This window comes from Microtus pennsylvanicus, chromosome 2 (genome assembly GCF_037038515.1).
Source record: "Microtus pennsylvanicus isolate mMicPen1 chromosome 2, mMicPen1.hap1, whole genome shotgun sequence".
Taxonomy (NCBI): domain Eukaryota; kingdom Metazoa; phylum Chordata; class Mammalia; order Rodentia; family Cricetidae; genus Microtus; species Microtus pennsylvanicus.
Window position 1 is genome coordinate 89,556,924 of NC_134580.1, and position 15,265 is coordinate 89,572,188.

The 15,265-nt window shown below is 40.8% G+C and overlaps 2 pseudogenes; both read right to left on the minus strand.

The window, feature by feature from the left end:
• Positions 1-405: 405 nt before the first annotated feature.
• On the minus strand, positions 406-1,369 carry LOC142844979 (olfactory receptor 4F15-like; annotated as a pseudogene).
• An 11,350-nt stretch (positions 1,370-12,719) lies between these two features.
• On the minus strand, positions 12,720-15,059 carry LOC142844980 (PR domain zinc finger protein 4 pseudogene; annotated as a pseudogene).
• Positions 15,060-15,265: the final 206 nt, after the last annotated feature.

Sequence of the window (15,265 nt, forward strand, 5' to 3'; positions counted from 1 at the left end):
TAGTGGGATCTGTAGTTCAGTTTTTAAATGTATCACTTGCTCAACCTATACCAATGGTACTATTTTCTTCAAGCACTCCTGAAACCTTAGTGCATGACTAGAATAAATTTTGGTAAAAACAGGTAAGTTTTAGCTTTTGATCTTTCTGTGTCAGGAGCTTATTTTCGATGCTAACTAAGAAGATGCTAGAAGTTCAAAGTGGTAGCCCATCTTGACGTTTTCTTTCAGGTAGCAGTTCTTCCTGGTGTCAACCTCAAGTTATTGCATTTTCATCAGTGAGAGCATATAATCTAGGTGTTGAACCCCTGGCTCATCACGATGTATGATATTGCTAGGAATGGTGCACACATTGTACAAATCTTAGGGATGCCCCTGACATTTCATGGGACCTTTCCTGCAAACCTTTTATGACATTTTCCTGTAGTGCCTAAGATAGCCCCACACTCTCCCCATTGCCACTTTCATGTCTTTGTTCCTGAATGTATAGATGACTGGGTTCAAAAAGGGAGTGATAAACGCATCAAAAATAGCAAGATATTTATCCAGGTGTGAGGTTGGTGAAGGCCACGTATAGAAAAACATCAGTGGCCCAAAGAATAAGATGACCACAGTGACATTGGCTGAAAGAGTTGAGAGGGCCTTAGACAATCCGCCAGCAGAATGTTTCCAAACAGTGAACAGAATGAAAATGTAGGAAATCACCAGTAAGAGAAAGGAGCCCACAGAAATGAGGCCACTATTGACAGTTACCATGAGCTCAAGCTCTTGAGTGTTCATGCAGGCAAGTCGCAGGAGTCGGGGGAGGTCACAATAAAAACTGTCCAGTGTATCAGGACCACAGAAAGGCAAGCCTACCACAAACACCAATTGTACCACTGAGTGAGTGAGGCCAATGACCCAGGAAGTGACTAAAAAGAACAGACACACTCGTGGGCTCATGATGATCAGGTAGTGCAGAGGCTTACATATGGCCACATACCTGTCAAAAGCCATGGCTATGAGCAGCACCATCTCAGTGCCCCCAACTGCATGACTGAAGAAAATCTGAGTGATACAGCCCCAGAAGGAGATGGTTTTGTGGTTCTTGAAAATGTCACAGATCATCTTGGGAGCTGTAATTGAGCAGAATATCATGTCAATGACCGAGAGATTAGCCAAGAGAAAGTACAGGGGGGGACTTTAGATGGGCATCCAAGGTTACAGTGAGCACAATGACAAGGTTGCCGAACATGCTCGCCAGGTAGAACAAGAAGGTGAAGACGAAAAGAAAAAGTTGAATCTCCCATACATTGGTCATCCCGAGGAACACAAACTCGGACACTACAGAGTGGTTCATCCCAAACATTGCTTCGGATGTCAGAGTCAGCATTCGTATTTCCTGAGGGAAAAACGAAAATGAGAACAGTTGACTTAGGCAAGAGTTAGTGTTTGAGAAAGAAAGCCTGTAGCGATGGAAGCAATTATTAAATTAAAATTATGCACAGCAAAATACTCTTTGTCACATGCATGCTTGCTTCCTCTTAGATGGGCCAGCTGATTTCCACATGGTGGCATAATTTTCAAAGCTATTGCTAGAGCGTCCCCACCTCTAGACCTGTTTCTTCTCTGTTGTTGCTTGATATTAAGTGAATATTTTCCATTTCCTCTTGTCCAGGATATTCTACCCGGATGACAAAAAGGCCATTTTTAGATCCCTTTGACCACAGTTTCTTATGAATTGAGATGATTTTGGCTATTCACATGAGCTATCTAACAATACGCATGCATGGTATACAGCTTTAAAAGTCCCTACACTTATTTTTTGTCACTCACACTTTAAACATTTGTCCTTTTTCTTCGACTTCCAAAATTTCTGTCATTGTATTATACATTACACAAAGTCCAAGTCTCAAACTGCAGGTAACCATGCTCTGATTTGTGAAATCATAGTCTGACAGAATCTTCACACACTCAATGATTTGTCCTGGCCAACTTGATCCAAGATAGAGTCATCTGAGAGGAGGAAACCTCAACTGAGAAAATACTTTCTTAAGACCAGGCAGTAGGCAAACCTTTAGGGCATTTTCTTGACTAGCGATTGATGAGGGAGGACCCAGTTCTGGGTGGGAGGTCCTGGGTTCTAACAGCAAGCAGGTTGAACATGCCATAAAGACTAAGCCTGTAAGCAGTACTCCTCCAGTGCTTCTGAATCAGCTCCTGCCTCCAGGTTCCTGCCTTGTTTGATTTCCTGTCCTGACATCCTTTGATGATAAATAATGACATGGGAAGTGTAAGCAAATAAATCCTTTCTTCCCCAACTTGCTTCCAGCCATGATGTTTCATTACAGTGGTAGTGACCCTAGCTGAGACAGCTCTGCTAGTGATAAGTTTATTTTGTCATTCATAATTGTATAACTGTCCATTTCTTGAACTGAAATGTAACTTCTCGCTGGAGGTGCTGCCCAGAGGTAGAGTACTTTCTTAGCATGTGCGAGGCCTACGTTTGATCACTGGAACATCAAATGAAACATAGTTTATCTGGTATGGAAATCAAGTTTTGTTCATATGTGTGGTTTCTGCCACCATCATGTCACTAACAGGGACACTCACCAGCCTGATGACAAGTGCTTCATGCTTGCTGAGTGAAGGAATAAATTCACGGGACTGCGGGCTGACATTAGAGTTGAGAGTCTATCACAAGCCAGTCGGCTTCAGACCAATAGTGTGTAAATAGCACGCCAACCAGAGGATCCCAAGATCCCAAGATCATTCCTGTACTTTTTTTTTAACTACATAGAGATAAGTTGTATGGGAAAATTCTGTTGTAAAATAATAATGAAGCCTCAGTCACACTTAAAAAAGTCAATCAAAGGCATCTAATGTTTCAAAATGAAGGAAGTCATTTTGCTTTCTAACCAATATTCACTTTCAATAAAGTCTGTGGTCTAAAGGGTTGTGAGCCGAGATAAACCACCCTCTGTTGTAGATCTAATATAGATCTGCACACCCACTTGACTCCTCACAAAAATTCATAATTCTTCAAAATAGACTTGAATTGGGTAAAAGAATGGCAAATAAAACATTGGTAGGAAAGAGCCGGATTGTCTGTGTGTGCTTGGGGACAGGGTGATTTCTGAGTTATAAAGAGCATAGAAGCGACTAAGGCCAGCGGTCACATCACAGCATGGGAAGAAGAGGATAGTAGTTCTTTAGGGATCAGGAACAGGTGCTGCAGGTGGATGGTGAGATGATTTACACAGAAGCAGATATCACCAAACATCATGAAACTTTACACTGGAATCAGTTCCACAGTCTCTCAATAAATGTTCTTCACAATAAACAACTTTTCAGCTCTCTTTTTATTTACTAGGCTCTTCTGGGGACTGAACCCAGGTCCTTGTGCATGCTTTAAAAACAAGCGCTTTACCATTGAGCTATTTCCTCAGCCCCACAAGTAGCTTTTAAATTGGTTTCTGATCACTGTTGTAAGAAATGGTTACAAAATTTGGGCCTTAAAACAGCTGTCCTGAGCCAGATGGTGGTGGCACAGGCGTTTAATCCCAGCATTCAGGAGGCAGAGGTAGGCGGATCTCGGTAAGTTTGAGGCCAGCCTGGTCTATAAGAGATAGTTCCAGGACAGATAGGGTTGTTATAGAGAGAAGCCCTGTCTCAAAAAACCAAACCAAACCAAACCAAACCAAACCCAGCCATCCTGTTCTCGGTCCAGTGTCCCAATTCCCACACACTCACCTCTCTCCTTATCCTCACCTACCCCAACACACTTACAGTTTTACAAGCAGGAAAGCTGATGTGAATCTTTGAGTGTAAAATTAAAGTATCCCCAGAGACTTATTCTTTTGAAATTTCCAGAAAAGAATCTGTTTTCTTGTCAGTTCCAGCTTCTAAAGACTGCCTGCATTTCTTGGTTCAGGGTCTCACAATGCCAGCATCTACACTTAATCCTCTCACCTCCTTTCTTTCTGACTCGCCAGAGTTCTCTTAGAATTATCTCTGGAATTGTGTTGGACAGATCAATGATAACCTTAAATCTTAAAATTCCTGAACCAATTATATCCATAAAGTCACCTTTGACGTAAGGTAATATTTACAGATCTGCGTTGAGGCCACATGCATCCTTGAAGAACATTATTCTGTATGCCACACTGTTTTATGGGATAATGACAATCTTCCAATAAAACAATGAGTTTGACACTATGGATTTTGGGTAGCTTGTGAGGATATTAAAAAGGATATTGAGGGGTGATGCCCTATGAGTATGCATCAATAGTTTCTGACTCTACTAATACATAAGATGGACAATGAGCGGCCATCAGTGATGAGCCAGTGGTAGTTAAGTCAATCAATGTGTTATCAGAGAAATTGTTATGGCAGGTATGTAAACAGCCTCTGAGTTTTTCTATGACTCTTTCTTGTTCATTAATTCAGCAAATATTTTGAATACCCAGAGTGCCAGATACCATTCCAGAGGTCTCAGGAATAACATTGGCATGAATTCTTGGCTTTGTGAAATCCATATTCAGCATAGAAAAATGCAGTTTTAAAGTTGTATCTTCCTTTATCAGAAGGGATAAGTACAGTGAAGGAGGAAACTCTAATTCATTACCTGGAACATCTCAAAACCTCTGCTTACACCAGAAAGCTCTTCTAGCTGGTCTGACTTTTTATCTGAATTCTTATGTGTATAGTTCCTATTACCTTTTTTTTTTTTAACTTTTCAAGGTCTTTAATTAGTAACAGTGAATTGATCTCCCTCTTACATTTCTAAAACTTAGGGTCAGATTTCTTATTCTGTAACAAACCTTTTGTTAATGACTGAAAATCAACCTAGAAGCAACACTAGGGAGATTTGTTTGGTTGTCTACTCACTCATTCGACAAACGTGCATATGGAATCTAGAAAGTCTCTAGTAATATAGTAATATAGTAAATTTGGAGATAACAGAATGGTGCAAAAACCTAGTTATCATGTGGAATAATTTAATGTTATAGGAAATTGAAGGCACACAAAATGGCTATGAAAACAATTTTAAGAGCTTTATAAAACCATTTCATTCTGTTAATTTGAGTTGTCTCTTTCTCTTTAGGTGGGATAAGGGTTTCGAGATCTTGTTTAAGAACCAGCTCTTAGATTCTTTGATTCTCTGAGCTGTTTCCATCTAGTGCAGCTCGTATCCCTTTCTGCTTTTTTTTTCCATCAAAGAAACTTCTCTTTGGAACAGATGGAGACCATTACTAATCAAAATGCAGAACTGCAGAGTTTAGTCATTACTGACACAACCCAAGTCCCACACCCGAGGCTCAGGATTGTCGTGAAAGAGAGGAAAGAAAAATTGTCTCAGCCAGAGGAAGAGAGAGTCTGTTGTGAGACCGTGTCTCCTAGAAATGTCAGGAGCTACCTCCAGGAACTCTCATCAGTGTGGCTGCCTAACATGAACCGAACAAGGATGACACCACTAGATTTGCTAATGTGAAAAGGGAAAGTTCCTGCTGCCTCAACCATACACCAAGCACTGTATACAACTGAGGAATGCTGAGGGCAGGAGAAAGTCTTTCTCAACAAAGACCACACCAACTGGATACCAAATAGCCCTGAAAACACAACATGAAGTAACATTGTACGGACTGTACAGGTTGTATTTATGTATTTAGGAATATATTTATTAAATAAAAAGAGGCCATAAATTTGAAAGAGAGCAGGTTGTTGTTGTTGTTGTTGGTACATATGAGGGTTTGGAGGGAAGAAATGGAACATAGAAAAGATGCAAATATATTATAATCTCAAAAATAAAAAAATAAATGAACTAATTTATGATTTCTATTCAAACTTCCATGCGATGTGCTATAAACTAATCAAAACTTCCCTAAAATGGGAAGTTTAAAGCCCCCCCCCGTAATTCCTTGTGATTACTAAGAAAAATACTCTTTTCCTTAAAAAAATTAGGCTTGTATGAATAAGCACAGTGAGAATATACTGTGAAGTGGGAACATGCGTGATTTTTTTTTCAAATCGAAATTTGGATCGCAAGAAACAAAAAGAGCTGGAAGTAGCGATGAACTCTCAGGAGGCTTGCTACGAGTCTGAGTCCAGATTATTCTCCATAGTGAGTTACAGCTAGCTGGGCTGAATAGAGAGAACATTTGAGAAAAAGGACAAATCATCAAGCTGAAAAAATGATACTCAACTGTTCATGGATTTATAAGGACAAGGTGAAAATTAGGATATTTAAGGGTTCATTTAAGACAAAAATATGATATTCCATATTCAATTTGTGTAAAGATAAAGACTAGGTAACGGGCAACTTGGATATTTTAGGGTAATTAAATATACTTTTAAAACGAGAAAAGAACTGGATGGGAAAATTTGAAGAAGAAAGAGAAGGGGAAATTAGATTTTTGAATGTGGCAGGTGATGAAGTTGGTCAGTGGGGCTGAACATTATGATAAAGAGGAAACAGCAGCACCCCCAAATAATTCCTTGCCAGCACTCACCAGCAGAGCTGTGCTATTTTAGGCAAACACATTGTAGTCCCCGGTCTTGCATACACTGCTGAGAGAAGGGAACTCTATCCAATTATTATAGATGAGTTTCCATGAGGCTTTCTTGACATATCCTGAGATTTTATTCATGCAAAGATAAAGGTTTTGTGGATGAATAATATAATTTCTTTATCCTGAGTCATTATCCAAGGAGGATTAGCTTGGCTCTGTGACTGCGGGAGACAGGATAAGAGGAGAAAATCTGGGTGGGAGGGAGACAATCTGCAGGAATGGCCACCAGATAGAAGAAACGGAGAAGTAGGTCCAACACACATTTCCCCTCTTTATAATTCCCTAAAAGCCAAAGAAGATAAAATACCATGAATAGTAAATATTAGTGAATCTATTAACTTACTCAGTTTTGCCTTCAAATCTTCAGATTTCCTGAGTAGCACACTTCCATCTCTGAGAGTTGGTCACTCAAAGTCTTCCGCAGGGAGACCCTTGGCTCTGAGGGCTGCATCACGTTTATACCCTCCTGGACCGAGTGTGTCCTCTTCTGTGACTATTTCCTGTCAGGGTTTTTCTGCCTTGTGGTGACTAGTTCTGTCTTCATTTATATGGAACTGAACAACACTTTAGAACAGATTAATAATAACTTGATATTAAGAAAAATTGAAAAAATGTGATGCTCATTATCAAGAGATGAAATTGCTGAACCAGAAGTCTGAAATATCTTCTGAGACGGTTCCTTTTATTTTTCTATCTGGGACATAATGCTTTCTGCAGTTTATAAGGCTTGAAGATTAGTTTATTTCCTGTTTTGTTTTTGTTATTTTTATTAATATAGTAATTCTGAATTTCTTCTTTGCATTAAGGAAATTTTTTCCTCTTAATAAAGTCAATGCATACTCAGTTCTCCGGCTGAGCGTATGAAGAGTATGCTCACTTCTGCTGTGAACTTGAAGAACTTGCCTCTGAGTCTTCCAGTGGTTAATATCCTTGAAGTTGGTAAAAACAAATAAAATCTCTTCTCTGTATCTTTAACCTCATGAATGCGGTTCTTCACCCTTTAGTGTTAATCCTCTTGGTTCCTTTGGTTTTTCCTCATAGGTCCATTTTCTGTCCCCCTTTCTTTGTTGCTGTTGTCTAATGACCCCAGTTTTCCTTGTGTTAACCCAGAAAAGTTATGATAAATGTTTTAAAAATAAAAATGACTAAGAGATTGATAAGTTGGTAATTAAACATTGCATGTTTACTTTTCTAGTTCTTTTTCTTTCTTCCATCATGCAAGTTCAGCTGCAGCTACATAACTTTGGCTTGGGGTGAATTAGCATCTTTGACAGTTTCTGTCTACACGCATTTTCAATCACTGTATCACTGCATTTCTTACAGGACACTGGCTTTATCTTTACTCTTTTAAGCTGCACTTGTCACGTATGAATTTTCTCTCCATGTCTTAGCTCCTCTTTAAAGAAAACAACAAGCTTGTTTAAAAGAAGATAAGAATCCTTGTCTTCATTTTCAGAGATAATTATTTCCCTAAAGAGCCACAGGTGCAGTTATGAGCCTGCATCCTAGTCCAGTCCTGAACTGAACCAGGGTAAGGACCACACTGCAGCGCACTTTAAATGAAGTTTTTTTTCTCTTAGGGATGTCTGTGCAGATTCCTTATTATCTCTATCCTCACAAAGATTCACAGTTTCTCTTCTGCTCTGATCACCGTTCCACCTACCACCCATTTCTTCCTGTTCAAATTAGGATTAGCCAAATCCTAATTAATGATGGCAGAAAATAAACTGGTACCCAAGTCTTCCTTGCTGCTGAAGCTTATTTAGCATAATGTCTTCCTGTTGTAAGCTTCACCCTCCTTTGTGGCTATTCGCAGGCTATTACTTCAAGCACAGAGGTATACAAAATGTTTTTATAAAAAGAAAACTCAGATACTTCACTGTAGGGAAGATAGTGACCAAATCAAGCTATAATGATGAGGTTCTGCAAAACTAGTCAATTTGCCAAGGAAATTGTCTTCTACAGTGTATTCATTGTGGACAAGACAACAAGGGCAAAGTTGATAATGGGTCACAGGAGGGCAAGATGACTCCAGGATTTGAAGAGAATCAACTTCTCTCGTTTGTCACTTCAGAGCCTATTATGATGAATTCAAATATTTCTAGGTACCTTGTAATATTCAGTTCCCAAGAAATTCCTAGAAATGATGTCAACATCTTTGAAAACAGAATTTTCTTTATATATTCATGAACTACGCAAGTTAAATCACTACAAGACTATTTTAAATTATCTTAAAATGACTTTTATAAATTATGAGTTTAATGCATTGTGGTACGTGTATAAGTACAGGCTTTGTCTAACTCAATTTGTGTCTCGAAGAGTAACTTTGTTCTGCTATTAGGGGTATCCAGATCATATTTGTTACATTTAACAAATGGATTTAATTGTTTGAATGCCTTCAATGTTCCTCACTGTAACTTCTGTTTGGAGGCAGAAATATGACTCTAGGGAACATATTTATAATGGTGTTTAAAAAACTATGATGTCTACAAACTGCATCAACCAGCAGCATGACACAATAGCCCTAAGGATGTAGAAGTAGCAGCACACATGCCGTAGGTGGTAACCAAAAGATCTCTGGTTGGACATAAGACCTGCTCAACAAGAGGGAAATCATGTCTGATTTTGGAAACCTAGCAACTACTGAGAGCTACTGAACTCATGGTTATTAGAGGAGAATCTATAGCCAATATTTTACCAAATCAGCATAATCCCTAACAACACTTTATAAACATCTATCCTTATATTCATAGATAAGTGTAATCTTTATTCTTTATCAACGAATCATTTTCTTTTTTGCAACAGTGGGAGGCTACTGCGGAAAACCACAATCAATCAAAATATAGCGTTGTGGAGCTCAGACCCAGGAGCTACATCCGCAAAACACTCATGCACTAAAGGCTCAGGGAACATTGTGGAAGAAGGGGGTGGAGATACAGTAAGAGCCAGATCAGAGTGTTTTCTCTAAGATTGTGTCTCTTAGTAATGTCAGAAGATACACCCATAAAGTCTCAGCAACACGGCTTCCCAAACATGAGCTGAACAAAGACAACACCAATAGACATGCCAATGTAGACTGTGAAAGCCCATTGGCCTCAACCCTATATAAAGATCTACAGGCAATGAAGGAATGCTGAGAGCAGGAGAAGAGCACAGCAATTGGTTATGCAACACACATTGTCAGCCCTGAAAACATACAAGGAACATTATATAGACTGAGCAGGTGATATTTTAGGATAATATATGTATACACACATTTATGTGCATGTGATAACAATTGATAAATAAAGGACATGAATTTGAAGGGGAGTAGGGAGGGATATATGGGAGAGAGGAAAGAGGAGGGAGAGATATTAAAATTGTAGTATCTCAAAAAAAAGTAAAAAAATCAGGATGCTCTCTCAAAAATGAAAAACTATAAAAACAGGATGTTCTATTGATTGTGTGTTAAAATGGAGCATGCATTATTGATTGTAAAATACTAAAAGAGGAACAGGACTATTTCTATTTTGACAGATAATTATTTTACATTATTATATGTAGAATGTAATGCCTTCACATATTTTGTACTGTGTAATGACCCATGTAGCAATCTATCATTTCAATCATTTATTTTGGTCGTGAACTATCCAGCAAATCACATTTCTTATTCTTGCATGCTATGAGCATGATTTGTAAAGAAGTCCTCTTCTTTTAATCACATATTATCTTTAATTTTGTCTACCATTATTTTTTTCATAAATTATAAGCTGATTGGCCCGTTAGCTCTAGCTTGTCTATCATTCTTAAGCCCTTCTCAGTTGAACTTGCTGGTGTTTTAAAATATGTGCTACTATTTTGTGTTATAATGACACATGAGTATTGTTTTGTACAGATACATATATGAAATGTTATCCCTCTTACCTTAATCATTTCCCCCACTTTCCCTATGTTACTAGGTATCAATTTGGTATACTTTGTTTATATAAACACTGGTAGCCTTCCACCATAGGTGCACATTACTTCCTGTCCTTCAGATTACCCAGATTATCTCCAATTTGCTTTTTGTTGTTGTTGAGAATTTCCTACATGCATGTCAAGTCTTTTGATTAAATCTATCCCTCTTGCTCATCTCCAATTTCTTACCCTATTTATTCCTTTAGAGCCACTATAAACATGCAAATAATAATACAAACACCAGGAAACTTCCTGACACTCCAGTGCAAACATTCAGGGTAGCTCAGCTTTTAACAATAGGTTCTCTCTCAATATGACTCCTGGCCACTGCCTTACAAGTCCCAGAGCATAACAAAGTAGAATTTCTCTCCACTCTGACTCATCCATTCAGGAACATTGTCCACCCAAACCCTTAACTGGACTTAAGAGTTGTTAGGAGTGAGATGGCACTGCCCATTTCTCATTAACATCCTCTTGAAAGCAGATTTTTGACATTCTGGGGAGTTCCATGGATGAACATACACACAGATACACACACACACGTGCATGAACTCACATACACACCACACAAGCAAATGCTCAGACACACAGGCAAAAATCGATGCACATCCCTTATATGCATGCACACATACATTTGCAAACACATGCATACCACACATGCATGAACACACACAAACAAGCACATAGCCTCACATACCACACACATGCACACACTCACATACACACACATATAAGCTAATGCACATTTATGTGCACACATGTACATACAGGCGTACACAAAATGCTCACACACTTGTGGTATATTGGTTTATGTGTATATAAAGAACTCTATCACCTGAAAATGAGAGAAAACACATGATATTAATATTTGTCTTTTGTCCTTCTGTGTCTGACATTTCTCTTTAATATGATTATGCCTAGTTGCATCCATTCCCCAGTAAATTACATAATTTAACTTTTCTTTTGTTCACTAAAAATTTTTGATTTCAATTCTTCCCAAAGGAATACAGATTTAAACAAAATACATTCATCCCATAAATACTTTAGCAGCAAAACCTTCCCAGCAGAGTCCTTCCTTTACTCGAGCCAAAGCTGTACCCTTGAGCAGGAAGGGATGTTCCATCAACCCTGTCAACTTCAGGATGTTTCTGCTTCTAGCCAAAAGCGGCTATGCCTGCTTGTAGGAATCTGAAAACAGACCCATATGGTGACTAATATCCTTCTCTATCTTCCAAATCCTTTGGTAGCCTCTACGCTTAGCTGATGAGGACCTTTAGCAAGAAAGACAACTGGGAAGGCTGAACTGTGAAACCCGCCAATGGATTTGGAAGTGCATGTTGCTTTCAGCCAGCAATATTTTAATGGTGTTCATAAAGTAAACCTACATAAGAGGTCATTTCCCTACTTCCTCCTGTAGTCTTGTCAGGCGAGTGCAGCAGGCATTATTTGGACCCTGTTAATTCCAGGTGCTCTCTGAATGACAGAAGACTTTCCTGAAGTCAGAGACATGGCTAGACCATAAAGACGTGCATGTACACATAACCAGAAGGCTAATCTTGGCTTCCATTGAAGTCTTAGTTTTCTGGGCCTTTTCCTCTACCAGTCACTGTCCTCTGACCCTTGACTGCTTCTCCACCTGCTCCCTCGACACCTGCTGAGATGGAGAAGCAGGATCTCAACTCTCAAGTGGCCAGAAGGCAGGCAGGAGTATATATATATATATATATATATATATATATATATATATATATATATATATATAATTACAGTCACCAAACACTTGCACTGCTGTGCTGCAATTCTGTCTGTGATATGCATACCTTACAATAGTATATAATATGTGGTCAACAGTGAGGATGACTGGGGTCAAGTCACCTTGACTGGAGGGAAAAGAACGGAACAATGTGAGATAAATCTGATTGGTATGGACAGAAGGGCATTGTGATTCAAGCTAAATGCACCTCCCAAATTGCTATGCAAATAAAGAGCAGATACCAAAAGCTGACTCTTTCCTTGCCACCCATTGCTTAAAAATAGGACAGACACATGCCTTGTCTCCCAGTCCATCCTAAAGAATCCCTTTGGATATTCTCCACTGAGTGCTTTAGTTACCCCCACTCAGTCCACTTTTGGCAGTGGGTTGGAAGGATCAGAAAGCATTCCACATTAGAAACCACTGCAGTGTGTTGGTTTTGTGTTTTCCTGATGCATGGTCCACCCAGAGCAGGTTTCCTTCTATTTATGTGAGGAGAGAGGCTCGTCTGCTGAGTAAATAGCACTGCTCTGTTCACATGGAGTCTGTGAGATCATCTTCAGAATCCTCCTCCTCCTCCTGTGCTGAGGAACTCAGGTGGGCCCTTGGCAGGTCTTCAGGTGGTGAGTGACATGGTACTTGGTTAGATAGCCCTGTGGACATTTCTCACAGGCACAGCCTCGTTTTCCTTCGTGAGAATTAAGATGCTTCTTCAAGGGGTTTGTTCTTAAGAACAGTTTATCACACTTCGGACACTTGATCTGGGATTCTTGTGTGTGGTTGGGCAAACACTGCTTGAGGTCCTGCCTCCGCACAAACAGCTTGTCACAGTAATCACACTTGAGATTCTTTTCACCCGTGTGCATGACCATGTGTAACTCTAGGTGAGCCTTCTGGGTCAAGGACTTGTCACACAAAGTACACCCGTAATCCTTATGACCTGTATGTGTTTTGAGGTGTGTCCATAGGTTGCTTGGATCCCTAAAAGCCTTGCTACAAAAATCACACATATGACTCATAAACTGAACGTGGAGTTTGGAAGGAGAGCTAAAAGCCTGGGGGCACATGGAACACTTCTACTTCCTTTCCTTGCTGTGGCTTGGCCCGTGGTTGCTGCTGTGGCCCTGCCAGGGAGATGGCTATGGATGTGACTGGTCAGATGAGCTTTGAACTCTGAATAGGAATTGCACTCCTTGCCACAGTTATAGAGGTGCACATCTGGGTGTTCAGGAACACCAATCTGTTGAGCACAATCCCGGCTGTAATAGAAAAGCAGTTCATTTTCAGGAGGGATGTCTTGTGAGGCAAAGAAATAGATTTTTCCATCATAGGGATAAGCCACCAAATTCTGTTCTTCACGGTTCCTGGCTTTGCCCACAAACACCATCCAGTTACACTCATTTTCATCAGTTGTAATGATGCAGAATTCTAGGACACCATTGTGGTATGTCTTCCAGACATGGTACTGCCTTGTCTGGCCACTCTGCTGTTTCCATGGAGTGACTCTGATGACCAATTAGAATCCCGAAGCAAGTTCTCACAGGAATGATTTCTGCAGTCCATATACCTACTTCTGTCCCACAGTGGATGTGCGTAGAACAAGTTACTTTGGGAGTGACAGCCTTGCTCTGCTTTCTATTGGTGTGTCAGGAACAAAATTCTCTGGTCCGGTGATCAGGGCAGTCTGAAGGGTAGGCTCAGTCACAGAGAGTGCACCAAACTGTAAACAAGGTTGCCATGTTTTCTTTATTTGAATTGGATTCTTCCATTTGCAGCGAAGGTGGCCCAAAAGCCAAGCTGTCTGAGTATTCATCTACATGACCTGTCCCCACAGCAAGGTCCTGCATGATGGAAGAGACAGTCACAGGCTCTAGGCTAACACCAACTTCACGGAGAGAAACAGATCCTAGGTTGTGTCCATGTTTACAGAGTTGGTGCTGGTGACTCATGGTGTGGATAGAGTCACTGAGAGCACTGTCAGACATCCCATTGCTCTGATTTACAATGTGGTCGGTTTCCATGACCACAGGAAGCTCCAGACCACTCCCATGGATGGGTATCACAATCCTACAGTGTCCTACAGTGTCTGCTGTCAGGTTGTTGCTTACAGAATCCACAGAGAGAGGTTCATGACTTCTGGAGCCATTGGGGATTTGTGAATGATCTCCTGCAACACCATCCACTGTAAGCTCCTCTGCCATTCCATCTGTCGAGACTGGGCTGCTAACCCTAGAAACTTCTTCATAGCGATTGTTGTTTCCAGTGTCATGTCATGGCCATCATTAGGATGAAGCCTTTGGGCACCATGTACGTTCACAGAGCGAGAGTCTATTGAAACAGCACCTAATTCTCATCTAACATTTCCATTGACCTGATGTCCGGGATCTAGTGCTGAAGGGCTGTTGGTGATAGACAACGCTGTATTACCATCAGCATTTATAGAGTTGGGGTGGATGTACTGAGGAGATGGTCTGTCAGCCATGTAAGATAAAATGCCAGGTAGAATAGTTCTGAAGTAACTGCTCCGTAGGTGAGAGTAAGGCTGTGGAGGTAGGGTATAGTTTCTTTCAGGTAACCCACACATCACCCCTCGATCTCCAATGCCCAAGCCCACGGGGATTATCAGAGACAAGGCAGAAGGCAGAGAGCTCAGGGAGGGACCCAGGTTTGGAATTGCCACTGGGAGACCTGGAGCAGGGATGGCGACAGTGAGAGGGAGAGGCAGTCAAATCCCGGTGACTTCCTGAGACTGGTAGGGCATTGCTCACAGAGGATGAAGACAGTTGTTCCATCCCCACTGGGCTCAAATTCACGTCATTCATCCTGCGTGGGCAGTGCAGGTGCCGGGAGTCCGACTGGAGAGCGCCGGGGCCAGTGTCACATGCTATCACATCCCGCTGGTGGCCGCACCTCCGCGGACTGCCCGACATCCCGAAGGCTGGTGGCAGTGCTCCCAGCCGAGGGCCGGGCATGCGGGCCGGGCCCTGGCTGTTTCTCCGGAATCGCTGGCAGCCTGACTGGCCGCCCT